This window comes from Diceros bicornis, chromosome 4 (genome assembly GCF_020826845.1).
Source record: "Diceros bicornis minor isolate mBicDic1 chromosome 4, mDicBic1.mat.cur, whole genome shotgun sequence".
In the NCBI taxonomy this organism is placed as follows: Eukaryota; Metazoa; Chordata; class Mammalia; order Perissodactyla; family Rhinocerotidae; genus Diceros; species Diceros bicornis.
In genome coordinates, this window is record NC_080743.1 from 36,072,194 (window position 1) to 36,090,955 (window position 18,762).

The following is an 18,762-nucleotide window of genomic DNA, read 5'->3' on the forward strand; positions in this document are numbered from 1 at the left end:
TTTCCATATCTTGGTAAATAGCACTACCATCTATCAGTTACCCATGTCAGAAACATGGAAAAGATTCTATGTTCTTCCCTTTTCTATATACCTAATCCAGTTAGGCACGAGGTCCTGTGCAGTTTCCTAAAGAATCCTTTTGAGCCTATTTCCCTTATTCATCTATCCTGCCTGATTCTTTAGCTATTGGGCTAATAGTTCTTTAACTATTCAATCACTCAAGTAAGATGACACTATATTAATAATCTTATAAAAATATTCTTTGTGCTATAAAACTGTCAGTGTTAAGTTCTAAATATTTTGTAAAAACATATAGAAATTTAGGCCAGAGACTTTATTTTCTTAAAAATTAGAATATAACAATGAAATACCATTTCCCGCCCACTAAGATGGCTATTATTAAAACAAAACAGAATATAACAAGTGTTGGCAAAGACGAAGAGAAATTGGAACCCATGTGCACTGTTGGTGGGAATGTAAAATGGTGCAACTGCTTTGGAAAACATTATAACGTTATGACATTTCCTCAAAAAATTAAACATAGAATTACCATATGACCCAGCAATTCTATTTCTAGGTATATAACCAAAAGAATGAAAGCAGAGACTGGAAAAAATATTTGTACACTCATGTTCATAGCAACACTATTCACAATAACTGAAAAGTAGAAACAACCTAAATGTTCATTGACAGATGAGTGGGTACACACAATGTGGTGTGTACGTATACAATGGAATATTATTCAGCCTTAAAAAGCATTAAATTCTGACACATGGTACAACATGGGTGAACCTTGGAGACATTATGCTAATTGAAATAAACCAGACACAAAAGGACAAATGTAGTATGATTCTACTTATATGAGGTATCTAGAGTAGTCTAATTCATAGAGACAGAAAGTAGAATGGTGGTTGCCAGTGGCTAGGAGGAAGGCATGACAGGGAGTTATTATTTAATGAGTACAGAGTTTCAATTTGAGATGATGAAAAAGTTCTGGAGATGGATAGTGGTGATGGTTGCACAATAATATGAATGTACTTAACGCCACTGAAATGTATGCTTAAAAATGGTTAAAATAGCAAATTTCATTATATATATTTTACTGCTGTCTTATTCAACTCAAGCTGCTAGAATAAAAATATCATAGACTGGGTGGCTTAAACAATAAACATTTATTTCTCACAGTTCTGGAGGCTGAGATATCCAGGATCAAGGTGTTTGCAGATTTGGTGTCTGGTGAGAGCTCATTTCCTGGTTTGTAGACAGCTGCCTTGCTGTATCCTTACATGACTGAAAGATCATCTCTCACCTTTCTCTTCTTCTAAGGGCACTAACCCTATTCATGAGGGCTTCTCCCTCATGACCTAATTACCCCCCAAAGTCTCCACCTACAAATACCATCACATTGGGTATTTAGGCTTCAATGTGTGAATTTGGGGGGACAAAAACATTTAGTCCATAGCAACCAGTTAAAAACTTAGAGTATATTTATCAGATTTTTGAAAATTTTCATTCTTGAGACATCTTTCTTTAGAGTTCCAGGAATATATACTTTGTCCTGAATGATACAAGGGAGCGTGAACTAACTGAAGCAAGTGGTCTCTTGCCAGAAGGGTGTGAAATTCTGATGCTAAGAGACAGTCAGAGATGTTGAAGGGCTCTCTGAAACTCCTGGGCAAAAAGAAGTAGAAAATGTCTGCAGATGTATGGGTGAGCCCCTGCAGTGTCTGGCCCTCCAGTGACTGCAGAGGTTCCTCCCTCCCTTCTCTGTTTGTATCCCTCCAGAAGCTCAGCAGGAGAGTATGTGTTTCCCAGCTTGGATAGGACCCCTCCCGCTTCTGTTAAAGCAAACATTAATACAATGCATTCCAAAACTATAATTAGGCAAAAGAAAAGTTTAGAAATACATGCATTTTTGAAGTAATTGCGAAGCAATCCGAAAGCTGAACAGAAGAGAAAAGCAACTCAAGATCAGAACAAAGCCTTTGGGAGCTCTAACAGGAAAAGATGTGTATCGCTGTTAAGCGCCAAAGTAAATACAGCATGCAAACCCCAAACTGCTTGTCTGTGTGGTTTCCATAGTGTCAATATATATGCAAAGTTGGTTCCACTGCACTAAGAGCCAGTAAAGGCCATGGAAGTAAAAACAAAAGTCTGACTGCCCATGTGAACCTTTGGCAAGCGCGTGCCAGGTTTCCTCAACATTTTCTCATTTCTAGAGACGTGAGCATGAGGTGGCAGTAATGTTCTTTCTTTTCCTCCCTCTCTCTCTCTCTGTCTCTCTTTCTCGTGAATTATAGCATTATTTTCTTTGAGCGTCAGGAAATAGAATTCAAATTTACAGTAAAAGGTTACCAGGAAAGAAATGACCTGCTCCTTTTAATACACATTTATTTTCGTGTATAATTGCACCATAGTTATAATGAGAGCTATTTTCTTTAAGACTGACCTGGTTTTGGGGAAAAATAGGCACTCTCTTCAAATTTTCCTCCTCCTTGTCAAATCAAAATAGCTGCAGATAAATAAATAATACAGTAATACCCGCTGTAGCGACACAGAATCAGGATGACAGGAATAGCACATCACACGTTTTTCTTTGGTTGTGCTGCAGTTTTTGAGCACAGATTAGGAGGCTTTTGAAATGTTAGGTGGATATGGATGACAATATCAGTTGAAAAAGTAGCTACACTCAGCGGAATGAATTTGCCTTGGATTTAGAAGTTTAAATAGCAGCTGTGCACTGGGGATAGTTTTTTATTTTGGGGTTTTTCTTTTGTTTTGTTAGTGGAAAAGTGTGGAAATGAATCAGTGAGTTAATTCTACAAACATTTATTGAATGATTACTATATGCCGGGCACTCTGCTAGGTACATTTGCAAGTTATTTGAAGCGCACATCTATTGAGTAACTTCCCCAAGGTCTCCCTGCTAATAAATAACAGATCATAGGCCTTTGCAATTCTAAAGTCCATGCTTTTAACTTCTATTCTATGTTACCTCTCAATTACATCTGTTAAAAGGGCAAGGCTCGGCATTATATGTCCCTGTATCTGGACTTCTCCCTCACACCTGACTCTCAGCCCCTATGTCCTGGAACAGCTCCCATCTCATCATCTTCTCCTATGAACCAAGAAAGTTAATAGGGCTTATTAGCTGACCCCAAGTTCCGTGTACTTGCTACTGCTGCTACTGTGACTACAGCTGCTACAGTTGCTAGTACTGCATCTATGACAATACTAATAATAACAATGATTATCCATCATATTCACTGAGTACTTTCTATATGACTGGAACTCTGCTAAGAACTTTGTAAGCTTTATTTCTTTTAATACTTTTAGTGGTGGCTGAAGGTGTATGCTCTGGAATAGACTCCTCTGAGGTTAGATCCTAGTCCCTTTATTCATTTGTTGTGTGATCATGGGCAAGTTGTTTAACTTTCATGACTCTTGATTTCCTCATCTGTAAAACAGAAACAGTAAAAGTATCTATCAAAGTGAGTTGGGAAAATTAAGTAACATAATTTAGAGAAATAGTTAATGTACCTAATAAATATTGGCTACAAATTATTGTTAATATTAATACAAATGCTATTAATCATTTTATCCATCTGTAACATGCCTGCCACATTCATACAGCCCAGCTATGAGGGCTTTGGCCTTGGTTTCCCATTGTTTTATTCCAGTTTCCTGCCTGGAACTGAAACTCTATTTTGAATCTCAATCCAATTGGCTGGATCTTTAGCAACCTGTGCCCTATTCCTGGGAACTAGATATTATCTCCTATCAACTTCTGTCTGAGATGCTACATATCATTCACTTCCAGTGGAGCCAGGATGCTCTGCCACCTGATTTTTAATATCTCCATTGTTGCCATGTCCCAGGCAGATTAGACCCCTTCGCTCTGTCTTGCTTCAAGTTCCAGTTCAACATGCTCCTTGGTTAACTGCTATTTGAACCGCTGAGTTGTTCTCCTGTCTTGCTCAATCCTGCTTCTTGCCCTTCCCTGGTAGCTACCTTTGAAGACATGGTATACCTTGAGTCAAAATCACCTAAGATACAGCATGGAGTATTACAGTTTAGAGGACTCAGATGAAAATACATAGTCCTGCCCTAAAAGAACTTCTAATCTTAATAAAATGGAAAAAATATAAGGCATAGCTTATACACGCCCTCAGATTCCATACGCCTTGCCTGCTCTGCATTCCAGGCCATCAGCTACTCCTGGAAAGCTTCCATGGTATACCTATTCCATGCCTCACATGGGTTCTGCTGCCTGGAGCCAACTAATTGCTTGTCCAAGAATATTGGCCCTCCACTTTGGTTATCACTGTGTAACCAGATAACCAGCCGTATGCTCAGAGTCTCTGGGTGCTTCTGACGTTTAGGGGCTCAGATGAAACACCTCACCACAGGGCATGAGCTTTGGCTTCCTAATCAGTTAGATATTATATCCAGATGTACAGGAGAATTAACTCCCTGTGGGGTCCATCTGAACCAATGGAAGCCAGGAGAACAGAGGGAGCCAAAGAGATCAATTCTCTCTCCTCACTCCCCCCCATCCATTCTCAGGTAGTTTCCAGTGTGGCTGAGCAGATGAGCCTTGCAAGTGATGGTCTCAGTCTCTCCATGGCTTATTATGAAGCAGTGGCCAGAACGGTAACCTTGTGCTACTTCTCATCCTTGCCACACTCATCTTCCTTTTCTCTCACTCTCACGGTCCTGGAACCGTACCTCTCATACAAAAGCTTAATCACTTAATCCATACCTCAGGCTGTTTTTTAGGGAACTCAGGCTAAAATAAATATGAGTAGAACTATTAGTCATAATCTGGTAAGCTCTCTAAGAGTTATCAAAAGTACTTTGGGAATCTAGAAGAGGAAGAAAAGATTAATTTAGCTGGACCTTGGATAATACCAAGAAAGGTTAATAATTATTGACTACTTGCTAAATTCCAGTCATTGTCTTATGAGATTTACATATATTATGATTTTCCTCATTTTACATATGAATAAGCCAAAACATAACAAAGTTAAATAACTTACTCAAGGTCACACAGCCTACTAGTAGAGGAGCTAGAATTCAAATCCTACTCTAAAGCCAACTCTCTTAGTCATACTATACTTTGAATAATTTCATGAAAAATGCAATGAGGGAGTGGGTCAAGATAAATGGACTCCAGAGCTCCAAAATTTGAGTCTCTCGAGCCAAAGAACGAAAGGAGAGACATTAGGCTTGAGAGAAGAGAAGACATGGAATAAGGAAGGATTCTTACATAACCTGATCTTTTTTAGTATTCTTTCTGATCTTTTTTCTTCACACAAACCTCTCTGACCACAACTTCCCCCTCCCCCAACACACATAGCACCCTAATATAACTAAAATATGTTTTGCCTTTAGGGTTAGCATCTAACCCAGCACTCCCCTTCCACTAACTCTGTTTAGCCTAAAAGAAAAAAAGTCACTTTAACAGCTGATAAATCTTTTCATTCTACAATTAGAGATAAGGAGCTTAAAAATACAAATATCTGAATCAGTTTTAGCTATATATGATGATTTCAAACTCTTTCCTGTTTTGATGGAGGAGGAGAGTTAGAGGGCAAAAAGGCCCTGGGCCCTTGGAAGGGGACAGAGCAGCCAGGAGGCAGGGAAGATGACGTCATCCAATTGTACAGTTTATCTGCGTTTCTGCACTGTTCATTTTCACCTGAGAACAAGCAAAAAAAAGCTGGGATAGCAGTCCTGTGGGGACATACACAGACAAATTGTAATGAAATCTACGATCAGATAATAAGCTTAAGCAAAGATCTAACCCATGATAGAATATTTATTAAAAAAAGACAGAATTCTATATGGAATGTCAACTGTATTAAACAAAGGAATTGTAATCAGATGCTGGGTATTGTGGAACTGAATGAATATTATAGTTCAAATTTTGTTGCAATAAATGTTATTTCAAGAAAATCCTTTGTAGAAGAAAATCTAAGCCTAATCTTAGAATGATAGTCCATTTAGTTAAAATCATATTTGTTATACTTTATCAACCAAGTATGGATAGGATCTTAGAGTTCATTGTACAAGGTGTAGTCCATAGGTGTGTGAGATATTAGTGAGGAAGACCAATAGGAACCGGCAACACTTGAAGTAAAAAATTACAATCACGCCAAGTTCCCAAACATGGCTTTTAAAATCAATTTCTCCATATGTACTAAAATTTTGATTTTCCTCACTTTGTTTTGCGCCCTTGTATGTCTTTGATTTTCTAGTTATGTCACCATTTTGAACAAGGTCATTGAGTTATTAGTGTTGTTGCCCAAGCTTATGCATGTTGTAGCTATTTCATATCACAATAATCCCTGTCCTAATTAATCCTTTCAGTTGCATCCTATTTCTCTACCATTTGGGTATTTGTTTGGTTAATCTTAGCTAACCTAATAGGGAAAAAGCACATGCTTGCGTCCTATGAATGTCTTCCGTGAAACAAGAGGAACCTATTTCATGACAGTTAAAAGCTCCCCATAGTCTCATAAGCTAATTAAAATGAAGTAGAGTCACACTTAGTACCAATAAGAGATTAATATTTAATTTAAAATAAGTAGTTTTACATGGCACTGTTGTGTGTTCTCCACAGTCTATTGGAAATCATTCTTATTCCAAAATTTACTAATGCAAAGTATTAATTTTTCTATTGCTCCATAAAAAATTACCACAAATTTAGTGGCTTGACACAATGCAAATTTCTTATCTTACAGTTTTGTGGGCAAGGAGTCCCGCATGGGTCTCACCAGGCTAAAAGCAAAGTGTCCACAGGTCTGCATTCCTTTCTGTTGGTTCTGGGGGAGAATCTACTTCCTTGCTCATTCAGTTGTTGACAGAATTCAGTTCCATGTGGTTGAAGGACCGAGGTCCGCATTTTCTTCCTGGCTATAAATTGAGGGCCATTCCCAGCTTCTGGAAGCCACTGTATTCCTTGGCTCATGGCCCCCTTCCTCCATCTTAAAAGTCAGCAATGGTGGACGGAGTCTTTATTGCGTCTCTCTCTGACCAGAGCTGGAAGAAATTCTCTGCTATTAAAGATGCGTGTGATAAAATGGAGTGCACCTGGATTATCCAAGGTAATCTGGATGGATAATCTCCAAAATTCAAAGTCTGTAACCTTAGTCTCATCTACAAATTCCCTTTTGCCATGTAAGGTGACATAGTCACAAGTTCCAGAGATTAGCGTGTGGTCATCTTTGGGTGATCATTATTCTGTCCTCCACACATGAGGAAGCACATGGGGGGAGGGGCACAGAATAATACTCTAGGAGAGAACTGTACTTTACACATGTTTTTTTTTCAGCAAAATCTCCTCCCAAACCTTTCCCCTGTAGGTGGTTTATAGCTCTTGAAATGGCATGCTTACTAGTTTACTGTGCATAATGAAAGCCAATTGAAGAAAGCCTCCACCATGAAGCAAGCCCATTGACAATGTTTTCTGTTGTTAGAAGGTCAGTTGGCCTCTCCTAATTAGGGCCTTATGCCAGCCAGCATCAAGAGCCTCCTTGCTTCCTGACCTCATAGTCTGATAGCTGGATCCTCCAAACTGCCCTAGGTGTTTAAGCTGAACTAGAACAAGTCTCCAAAAGTATATGGCCATACTGCAGAATTTACTCCAAACCTTGGAGTAGCCTACCAATGGAACAGCCTAGTTCTAGGCTTCTCTAGGGATTCAAAGCTACTTTTGTGTGGGCTCCAATGAGGATCTGATTTAATCCAGATATTTCTACCTCAGAATTCCCTGGTGCTCGTTTTTCACTGAAGTCTGGACTATTGATATAAGTTACTGGACTATTCTAGTAACCTGCCTGATTCCAGTCTCTCTCCACTACAATCCATCCCCCATGCTATCAGGACAGTGGAGACTCTCAACTTTTTATTTGTCCTAACATACTTGAGGAATCCAATACACTTCCAACAGTAAGAATGCCTCCTAATGTATTTCTGTTAAGTTTATAAAAGAATCCCAGATGATTCTGAACCCTCCATTACATACCCCAAGTGATTCTGCAATCTCCTTTTACATACCTTAAGGGAGCATGTAATTATAATAATAACAAACCTTCTTCTTTCATTGTTATAACACTTACATGCTGTTTACTATGTGCCAGACGTTTTCTAAGTACTTTATATGTGTTAACTTATTTAATCTGTATAATAATCCTTGAGGCAAGTGCTATTATTAAACCAATTTTGCAGGTGAGGAAAATGAGGTTAAGTGGCTTCTCTTCCCTCCTTGCAGTGTAGAACCCTGGGCTGCTTTGTGAGGAGAGTTTGGAATTGCCCTGAGATCAACACTTGTTGATCTTCTATCAACAATTACCAAACATGGCTAATGATTACATCTTCTGGGGACCCAAATATTCATCAACAGACCAATGGATAAACAAAATGTGGTATATCCATACATAGAATATTATTGGCCATAAACCGGAATGAAGTAGTAATACATGTTACAACTTGGATGGACCTTAAAAACATTATGCTAAGGGAAAGAAGCCTGTCACAAAAGATCACATATTGTATGATTCCATTCTTATGAAAGTCCAGAAGAGGGAAATCTGTGGAGTCTGGTATGGTTTCCTAGGGCTGAAGGTGGGGATGGGGGGATAGTGGAATTGTAGCTAAAGAGGATGGGGTTTCCTTTGAGGTGATAAAAATGATCTAAGATTGACGGTGATGATAGTTGCACATATCTCAAATATACTAAAAACCATTGAATTGTATTCTTTTCTTTTTTTTTAATTTTATTTATTTATTTATTTATGTTTCCCCCAAAGCGCCAGTAGATAGTTGTATGTCATAGATGCACATCCTTCTAGTTGCTGTATGTGGGACTCGGCCTCAGCATGGCCGGAGAAGCAATGCTTCGGGCGCGCGCCCGGGATCCGAACCCGGGCCGCCAGCAGCGGAGCGTGCGCACTTAACTGCTAAGCCACAGGGCCGGCCCCAAGAATTGTATTCTTTAAGTGGGTGAATTGTATGGGATGCAAATTATATCTCAGTAAAGCTGTTTTTAAAAAATCCTCTGGGAATCTTAAAAAAAAAAAATTCTAATTCCTGGCTTGCACCTCGTCCCACCTCCAACTCAACCCTTACCTATTAGATTCCAACTCAGTAAATCTGGGTTGGTTCTCTGGAAATCCGTATTTTGTCAAAGTTGCCTTGAGTGATTCTGGTGATAATCTATGTTTGAATATATCACTACTTTAGACAGGGGTTATACCAGCCAAGAACTAACACAGAACTGGGTCAAACTTACTGTAATCTAGAATTTCAGGGTAGACACGGCTTTTTATAACAGACGTGACTTTCAGGGTGGCTGGTGGAATACCAAGTGGCTCAGAGTAGGGCAGTCATTAAACACCAAATACCACAAAGTTTTCTTGGGCATTTTTTGTCCAAGAGTGAAAAAACATCCCATGAAATCCGGAAGAATGTTGTTTTACCAAAACATCTCGAGACTGCTGTACAGCAAGCTTTTAATACAATTTTGGTGATCTCATTTTCTTCATTATAAATAAGTTTTAAAAATTCTTCCTTAGTTGCTTTTTTTTTTAACGTGGTAAGTTTGGTAACAACGTACCCTACTTCCAAGGGGTGGAGGTGAAGAGTGAAAAAAATTTATTTAATATAGAGAAAACATGTTAACCCAAGAGAAGGAAGTATAGTAAGAAAGAAGTGATGGACACAAGTTCATTGTTTGAAACTTTATATTTTAATGATAAGTTAGCTAAATGACCAGAAAATATATTTAAGGAATTGACACTAAACTAGAAGGGGATGAAATAAATGAGCTTCTTACTACTGTTTTACCATATTCCGTGATTATAAATATTTTACCAGGTGCATTTCTGGGAGTTTTTCTATTCAAGTTGGGCCTCTGAAAAGAAGACTACATTTTATTATTCTAAAATTACAAGTGCATTTCAATTTCTTTACAATATGATACGCTATTGCTGACTAAACAGCATTACCTCTTAGTAGAGGTCTAAAGCTATAATTTGACCCCTCTGGCAAATTAAATACAATTATGCAAACTACTAGGATTTGGGCATAATCTAATTAATACGGTACATGTGAAACAGATAATCAATTCCCTGGTTGAAAACTAGGTTGTCTCATTTCATGTTTGAACTATGTTTTAGAAAAACATTGTACTATGTAAGCAAGACTTTGTTATCTTGTGTATTCTATTTGCTCAGTTCCATAATGGACATGTTTAGAAAAATAAAGCCAAAATTGGAATCTTCAAATGATGATGTATTTTTTCAGAAATTTATAATTACAAAACAAGATATTCCATGAAATTAGGAAAATAATTCAATTGGAGATGATTGCTTTTCCTTAATAAAGTGTAAATGTAACACTACTATAATTTTTCTCTTTATATAGCTACAATCAGTGTCAAATATGATTTAATGGAGATAATTCTGTTCATTTAAATGTAAAAGTTCAGGAGTTTAAAATTGACCTGAATTAAATTTATACCAATAAATTCTAATCACAAACTTTCTGAATGATATTTATAAAAAAGATTTATAATCTTTTTTAAATATGTGAATCCTATTAGCATTAATCAGTACTCCATGTGTGCACTGAGCAGAAATCAGGAAAGATTTTTTTTAGTGCCCCTTACCAAGGAAACTAAAGAAATTATCCCTCTCATATGGAGAAAAGAGAAGTTTTTTCCCTTTTTCTTTCCTCCCACAAAAGTGAATTTTATATGTAAGAGAAGTTCTGGCTTAATAGCACTGAATATTCGTCTTTTATATAAAAGAAATGTACAGGGTGTACCAAGGCCTTCAGTGTGCAATTGTCATTTCCAAGTGTGTGAACACAGTCTCTGCTTATTTGTTCCTTAGCTTCTCGGGGAGACTGCCAACAAGCATGCCAGCTCTCAAGCTGTATTATGCAAAGATTTCTAGCCCACAAGGATCTGGACTTTTTTTCATAGGTAATGTCAATGTGATGAAGACCCCTAAACAGCTGTTAGAGGGTAACAACTTTTAGAAAGCAGTGGCCTGTGTTAGCTCTTTGTTCTATTTTAGCAGAGAAACACTCAGTTTGGTGAATAAAGAGGAAAAAAGTTCTGTTAAGAATTCTAGTAACTATCTTTCTTAATCTTCATGTAAACTTGTAGTGACAAGTATATTCCTGAGAAATAAAGCAGTATAAGCAGTATTTGTGTTGTGAATATATGCAAAGGTGCTGATATATAAGCACGTTTCTAAGTGATGTTACCAGCTATTTTTATTATGCCAGGAGCTTTCCCGCCATGGGCTGCAGAGCCCCAGGATGGGGAGGGTGGCACAGAGTCATAGCAAAGAAGTGGGAATGGGGTGGGCAGTAATCCATACGTACATGTAGATTTTCTGAATCAAGTATTATTGAAAATGCAACCACTGTAATGTGACAGGGGAAGACCCTCAAGTGTTTTGTATTAAAAACAAAAACAAATCATATCTTGGATTTGCTTCAAAACAATCTGGAGTGGAATGAGTAGGTGGGGTATAGATGAAATAAGATTGGTCATGAGCTGGTAATTGTTAGAACTGGGTGATAGATACATTGAGATTTAGTATAGTCTTCCCTTTAACTTTGTGTTTTTTAAAAAATTTTCCTTTATAATAAGCTTAAAAATTATTATACTCAAAAATGTTGGGAACCACAGCTTTACATTAAATTTTCAAGTAATTTTGCTTAAAAATTCTTCCATTGGATATTGAAGCTCTTCCATTGCATGCTCAGTTATTAAAAGCAAAGAATAAAATGGATTACTAAAGACTACAGGAGAGATACATTGTCAATCACTTATCAGGGTATCCATTTCTACTGTTTTTACGCTTAACCTTAACCTAATCACTTAACTTAATCTTTATCTCACATCAAGAATTACAAAGGGAAAACGTAGCATTCATACACCTATAATGGGTTATAGGATGTCCTGATTGAGAGAAGCCTAAAAATAAAAATGCATTTCTCACAGTTACAGTTTTCCTCCCTCCCTCTCTTTCTCTTTCCCTCTCTCTGTTTTTCTCTAACGCAGCTGTATTAACTGTAAGTTTGAAGATAATGAGCTATTTCAAAATTTAAGTGGCGTACACAAATTAGAATGCATCCTCTTAGTCTGTTACTCACAACCAATCCGTCTTCAGCAACTGTTCTACTTTTCTTTAGCCTTGGCAAGCTATTCAGAACAACATTTCCTTCTTTTCATTCTGATGCTGGGCGATTGTTTGGTGCTGATACGACATTGGCTTTTCCCATAATTTAGCTTAGAGTGTTTTACACTAGGGAGTTTCAAAGTGTTTAGATTGTAAGGCTTTTTCCAAACGCTTTTGTAACAGAACTCCATGTTCTAACAGCCCCAGCAAAATTGTTTTAAGTGCTTTTCCCCCTGAATTTTCATTAAAATTCAGTTCTATTTTAACTTTGATGGTTTATTGTCACTTTATGCCAGAGATAAATTAAAACATGCAGAGAGGTTGTCATTTCCTGTTTGATGTGTTGTTGTTCCTGTGTACAACATTAGTCTTTTTTATTTAGGTATATGCTGTTCCATGAGGGTAAGTAACTTCCTGATTAGTCATTAGGAGCAACTTCTGGAAAACTGAGATAATCCCACACGTCAGCCAGGCGAGTTATATTGGGGGCCAATATATGTGATCAATGCATATGTATGTTCCTTTATTATATAAGAGAATTATCATTTATTATATGTAGTGGCTTATCACTACAAATCACACAAAATTGTGTGATTATTTTACATCAGCTTCCCACATTCTTATTTCTTGCCTGATATGCATGATGAGCTAGCTGGCCCATAGGTTTGAAGATGTAGTCATAGATGAATCAGGCAGACAGCTATAGGAGCTATTGGCTGAAACAGGAATATTTCAGTGGGTTATGTTCGCTTTAGTAATGAATTGCTATGATTTTGTATGCTTGGGGTATGGTCTTCTGCTTTCTACAGCGGAGATTAGAAATATCTGCGTTTATTATGCAAATATTAGACATAGTGATGGGTTTCTACAGCATAGTGGTCTTTAAACTTTCCTGTTCACATACAGCCTAATAGAATTTTGAAAAATTGTGTGTTCCTTTTGTACACTGTTACAGTTGAAAACTTTTATTGTAAGTGCAAATAGTTGCAGAGGATATAATTTCCTTTATGTTGTAAATATTCTTAAAAATAAAACTGCTATGTCACTTTTTAAATAGTAACTAATACCAAAGCAATTTAATATCCCCACAATCCATTTAAAAAGTACCTCGTTAAGCTTTCTTTATAGATATTTACATCATTTTTTCCCTTAAACTCATGTTTCTATTCCACTTCACCCATGGAATTTTATTTTAATGTAATGTATGTTTATGCTTGAACATCTTTAATTGATGACCCTGTCATATTTCACTTCAACAAAAAATATTTATATAAATTAAAATAATCTATAATCATGAGACTCAAACTTCTTCTGGAATGAGTCACCATTACAATTACTATTAATATACAGTTGATCAAAAATAAAACAAAATATGGGTCCAGCCCAGTGGCATAGTGGTTAAGTTCACGCACTCTGCTTCAGCGGCCCCGGGTTTGCAGGTTCAGATCCTGGGCACGGACATACGCACTGCTTGTCAAGCTATGCTGTGGCAGGCTTCCCACATATAAACCAGAGGAAGATGGGCACAGATGTTAGCTCAGGGCCAATCTTCCTCAGGAAAGAGGAGGAGGCTTGGCAACGGACATTAGCTCAGGGCTAATCTTCCTCACAACAAAAATAAATAAAATAAAATAAAACAAAAGTTATACTATTTGACTTAAAAGTAAATATACTTTTATTAGAAATACATCTCAATGAGATGAATGTGAGGTGAATTAGGCTTTAAAAATTTTTTTAATTCTACTTCTATTTTTTTCTTTTGTTTTGGGGCTTTTGTTTTATAATTAGTTCATGTATCTTATTGATGAACAGTTATTTCTTCTTGCAGGAATGAGACAGGTTTAGCATCAATAAAATCAATAATAATAAAATAAAATTTTTATTTTTATTAATGCATATCCTAAGAAGCTTTATTAGTATACATAAGTAGATAGCTCTAGAAGGAGGGCTTTTTTGTTTTCTTAATGAAAATTTACTTAAACTCTTTCAATTACTTCTGAGTCATACACCCCAAATCACTCAGTTATCTTTCACCAAAAGATAACTTGGAGATTTATCAGTGGACAACTTAATAAGGCTTCATTCTTGGCCACTACTTTCTTCTAGGGCTTCTTAAGTGAGAAACTGAGATATCAAAAGGTTCACCAAGACCTCCCAGATCCCATTGTCCTCTCAGGCTGAGCGCATTTCCTATTACTGCTGCATCTCCAACTGGCCAGTCAGCAGGTGGTCTGCAGGCAATATACCCATCGTCTGGCTCCTCCAACTGCAGAGGTGACCCTGCTCCTAGACAGAGCCATGGCAGCTTCTAGATGACTCAGTGAGTGGAGGTCAAGCCCCAGATGCTGTTTCTACCGAGGAATCACATTCTTCTGTCCTATCTTCATCTGTAAAAGTGGATACTATTAATATCCACCTTACAGGATTGATTCAAGGCTCAGTTGAGATGATACACGTGAAGCTTCTTGGGAAACTTAAAAATGCTACACAAATATTACTTGCTCCAGGTTGAGGGTATTTGAACATCATCTGTCCCAACCCTCTTGGTCTCTTCATCAGATAAATCAGGTCTGCTTACAGAGTATGATGCTAAGAAACATACAAAAATGCAAACCACCCCTTTGGACCTCTGCTGCATCTTGTTCTCTGACCACTTGTTTCCCAGAAAGGATCTAATTAACCACCTTAGGCCCCTCTTGCTTTGAAAAGCATTTGGATACTAGAGAGGTACTTCTCTCAACAGTCTCTCCTTTAGATAACCTTTGACTCTTTCCCTCTCATTCCACATTATATAGTGTTGGGCAAGAGGCACTCCTATCTTCTTCCTTGGTCTCTTGCAGGATGGACGGATTGCAGACAACTCCCTCACTGGAGAAAGTGTATTGGATAAATATGTACACAATCAGAGATACAATGAAGAAGAGAATTTAAATAAATCAGCCTGTTCAGTAAATACACTAGATAGAATTAAGACTAAAATAAGGAAGCTTGGGCCAGCCCCGATGGCCTAGTGGTTAAAGTTTGGCACACTCCACTTTGGTGGCCCAGGTTTGGTTCCCGGGCGTGCAACCACACCACTTGTCAGACAGTGGCCACACTGTGGTGGTGGCTCACATAAAAAAAAAAGAGTAAGATTAGCAACAGATGTTAGCTTAGCGCAAATCTTCCTCAGCAAAATATAAATAAATAAATAAAATAAGAAAGCTTAAGGAAAAGTGACTAAGGGGATTTAACAACCATTTGTGTGCAACTTTCTTTGGGTATTCGTGGTTTATTTTTATTTAAATAATATTATCAATTAGCAATATTTCCATGGTGAAAAATTAGACAAAGAATCAAGTAATTCTTAACAGAGCCTCAATTGTATTTTTTTTTGGTCTTATTTCAAAACTCGTTTTGATTTACTGGCCAGAATCTTGCCTCAGATTGACGCTGCACAACGACCATTGCAGTAAATTCAGCTGTGTGATATTGAGTAGAAAATTCCTTTCCAAACTCCAGGGTCAATCAGTTTGCACCTTGAAGATAGGCTTTGATGACATTTAATACTGGATATCTTGATGCAAAAGTTGGGGAAATGTTACTGAGTCAGTTGACATTTGCTGTGTACCCATTGAGTGTGTGACACTGTAGTATTTATTAAGTATGAGGCACTTTATGGATCTGAAGCACTCCTCAAAAGGGAGACTTATTCACCGTGGAAAAAGCGAGCCTATGCATGAGTGGAAGCACCCCATCACTTTTACCTGCTCACTACTCCCAGTCTAGTAAATCTAACTCTTACTTGTACTTGGGTCAGAGGCAGCAGTGACATCGAGTCGTTGACATGGAAATGAGCTAGGAATATAGTGAATAATATATTAGGACACTGGATCAAATATAATCTAAATTAAATATAGATAGCTCCAAATTAACTAGTATAGTGCTAAGAATCTTATGGATGCTCAGTTAATATTTGTTGATGATGCCATTCAAACATCTTTGTTTTCCCAAAATCTTTTTGCAAACAGTACATTTGAGCTTGTCTGGGCTCTGAAGTTCATCTCATAGTATTTTCTCTGCACAAAAGAAATATATTCTGAGGTCTTTTGAGACTGTTTGAGCACTTCTAAGCTTCTATTTTTTTACATTTATAGTCCTCCTATAACAAGTTTTTCAAAAATCTATATATATTCTCCTTTGCTTTTTAAAATACATTTTTATTGTGGTAAAATATACATCACATTAAATTTACCATTTTAACCATTTTTAAGTGTACAATTCAGTGTCCTTAGGTGAATTCACAATGTTATACTGCTTTTTTTCTAGCTGAATAGAATTCCTAATGTGTCTCTGACAGAGATGGATGAAGTATTAGCTAAGAAACAATTGTAGTCAGCTTAAAGGACATTTCATAATCACAGAAAACATATTAGGGGACACAAATTATACAACATATGAATTGAGTAGGTCCCGAATACCATTCCAAAGAGTCAGGAAAGTCCCGTAACTGTTGTGTAATGTGCAGCATCAGATCTTTATTGGAACAGGATTGTCTTATGTCGGGCCAACAAAAACTTGGCATTGATGTATAATTAATGAACTGGGAAATGGATTCACAAGATTTCTCTCTAATTAATGTTTCCCTAATACTTGGCGTGGAAGCAAAGCTGCATTAATTAGTAGAGCGGGTGTTGTGTGTGTGTGTGATTGTGTGTGGGTGTTGTGTGTCTGTCTGTGGGCGAAGTTTGACATATTGCATTTGCTGTGCTTTTCTTTCTCTGCTCTTACCCTCCTTCCTCATTTCCACCCCCTCATCACTCCTTTCGTTCTTCTCGGGACTACCATTATGTTTTTGTATGTGGATGAGGGACAAGGAATGACAGATTGGATTCCATTTTTAGATGGATGTCTCAGCGGACGTGAGTTAATCAATATTTCATAATCTAGGTGGTGAAAGCCCCTCCTTTTCTTAGAGTAAAGAGGACATTATGTTCTGCGTGTGCAGCTTAACTACCATTAATGTTAATTAAATCATGCAGGCAAAGCCCCTTTCTTGAGTTGATAACATGCTCTAGTGTACATCATCTTCAATCATACGTCAACTCCTAATCATCTTGAGAAGCAGGAGAGGTAAATCCCCCTGCTAAACCAAAGCACCTCATGTTGGGATTATTGGCTAGCATTGGGATCTGAATTTAAAATCTTAATTCTTTCTTTTCCTTGGAACTTATTCTACTATTGTTAATTAAGTCAAATATTCCCCCAGGAAATGAGTGAATGTATGTGTGTTTGCGTAAGGGGTGGGGAGGAGGTGAAGATAAAGGAACAGTGAAGGCTAGGGGGAAGAATATTTTTATGTTTATATTTTAGGGCTACAAAAATGTGTAGCTCGTTTTTCCAAAATCTTGAATTTGAATATATGTCTTTGCGGATATAAGATCTTCCATGTGGTGTATAATTCTGATAGTTTCAGTTTTGGGCATGAAATAGCCACTGTTGAAAGATTTACTTCCTACTTGGCTAAATATTTCTTCATTCAACAGATATTCATGAAATCTACTATGTGCTAGGTAGTGAGTGCTACAAAGATAATTAAGACTAAGTTTTTGCCCTCAAGGAGCTCCTTGACTAGTGGGAGAGATAAACAAGTATTTTAAAACACAGTTCAGTTTGCTAGAGCTTAAATTCTTAAATTCAGCTCGAGTGATGAAAGGTCAGTCTGGAGGGCCAGGGAGAGCCTTGTGCTCCATGTTGTACTAGTCAGGGTAAAAACTGCTGTCACCAACTATGGTTTGAAATGTTAGAAGCGATGTTCTCACTCCCAGAAAAGTTTAGCTCAAGCCTGTCATCCCCTGGCTCTACCCAGGGTATTGAGTCTTCTGCTAGCATCTTCTGCACCCACTGACAGACTAGAGAAGAGAAGGAGAAGATAGGCCTGGGCCCACCCTGGTGTGGCACACTTCACTTCTCCCTATGGTGATCATATGACCCAGGTTATGCCTGAATTCCCGTTGCAGATATTAATAGTGTCCTCTTTCACTCTCAACAGTGTCCTGATTTGGACAATAAGTTATATGATCACCCTAATTTCTCCCACATTCTGACTTCAAGTGGGCCTGGAAAATCTACGTGATCAGGAGGAAAAGGCAACGGATTTTGGCGAATGGAAGGCACTCTTTGCCCTCCATGTTCAAGAGCTTAAGCTTTGTCTTCCACATCCATTGCCTTTTAAACATTTCCATCAAAATACTGATATTTCTTTGAAACCTTCTGGTGTATCTTAAAAATTCATTTGAAGTTTGCATCCTGCTCCATAATATATTTGTGTTTTTCTTAGAGTAAATCTAATGTGCCTTCTTTCTTCATAAATCTTCACAAATAATGCTCCATGAATATTTGCCATTGTTAGCTGTTATTTTATTGACTCCTGGAGGAGCCGTATGAAAACTCAGCTTGGGACACATACCATTGAACAGTCTTAGGCAGAAGAATGACCGGGCCAGATTTTCATTTTAAAAAGAACATCTCTGACAGCTGTGTGGAGTGTAGACTCCAGGAGGCAGAGACTGGAAGCCAGCTG